Source organism: Mus caroli, chromosome 1 (genome assembly GCF_900094665.2).
Source record: "Mus caroli chromosome 1, CAROLI_EIJ_v1.1, whole genome shotgun sequence".
NCBI classification, from domain to species: Eukaryota; Metazoa; Chordata; class Mammalia; order Rodentia; family Muridae; genus Mus; species Mus caroli.
In genome coordinates this window covers 40,793,140-40,794,489 of record NC_034570.1, presented here as the reverse complement: position 1 = coordinate 40,794,489, position 1,350 = coordinate 40,793,140, and positions in this window count along the sequence as shown.

Sequence of the window (1,350 nt, the reverse complement as noted above, 5' to 3'; positions counted from 1 at the left end):
ATAATAGATGGAAAACACCAACACAAGGAGAGAAACTACACCCTAGAAAAAAGCAAGAAAATAATCTTTCAAAAAAACTCAAAAGAAAATAACCAGACAAACATAATTCCACCTCTAACAACAAAAATAATGGAAAGTAACAATCACTTTTCTTTAATATCTCTTAACATCAATGGAATAAATGAAAATAACACATCATACCAAAGCTTATGTGACACAGGGAAAGCAGTGGTAAGAGGAAAACTGATATCTCTAAGTGTGTCCAAAAAGAAACTGGAGAGAGCATACACTAGCAGCTTGATAGCACACCTGAATGCTCTAGAACAAAAAGAAGCAAATTCACCCATGAGGAGTAGACTGCAGGATAATCAAACTCAGGGCTGAAATCAACCAAGTGGAAACAAAAAGAACTATACAAAGAATCAACAAAACCAGGAGCTGATTCTTTGAGAAAATCAACAAGATAGATAAACCCTTAGCCAGACTTACCAGAGGGCACAGAGATAGTATCCAAACTTAAAAAATACGAAGTGAAAAGGGAGACAAAAAAAACGGAATATACCTTAAAATAATTAAAAGAAAGAAAAGAAAAACCTGGAACAGAAACCTAAGGGCTGAAGGAAAGCTTTTAGAGTCTTTATTGTTAGAGATGACAGTTAGAGATGACAGTTGCTTAAATTTTAAATTCTAAAATAAAAGTAAGCTCTCTGCAACATTTCCCTCATCTTTTACCTTGACTTCTCTTTAAACCAATATTTTTATTTTGCATTTATTTTGTAATTATATATGATGAACTGTGTCAGAAAGGCACAAAACAAACCAAGCAGGAACAGAAAGAGATACATCTTCACCAATGTTTCTGTCAAAATGGAAAGCTCATACTGTTGTACACACTCACTGGGACAAGATTGTTCCAGAACATAAATGGACTAATTCGCAGCTGCTACAGAAGTGTCCTGATAGCTTCCTAGGGTCCCTGGGACTGAGGTGCACTTTACAAGCAGGGACCTGATGATTGTCTTGGATTTCTTTTCTTTTTTTAAAATTAGATATTTTCTTCATTTACATTTCAAATGCTATCCCCAAAGCCCCCTATACCCTAATCCCGTCCTCCTCCCCAACCCACCCACTCCTGCTTCCTTGCCCTGGCATTCCCCTGTATTGGGGCATATGATCTTAACAATACCAAGGGCCTCTCCTCCCATTGATGGCTGACTAGGCCATCCTCTGCTACATATGCAATAGAGACACAGCTCTGGGGGTTACTGATATGTTCATATTGTTGTTCCACCTATAGGGCTGCAAACCCCTTCAGCTCATTGGGTACTTTCTCTAGCTCCTCTATTGGGG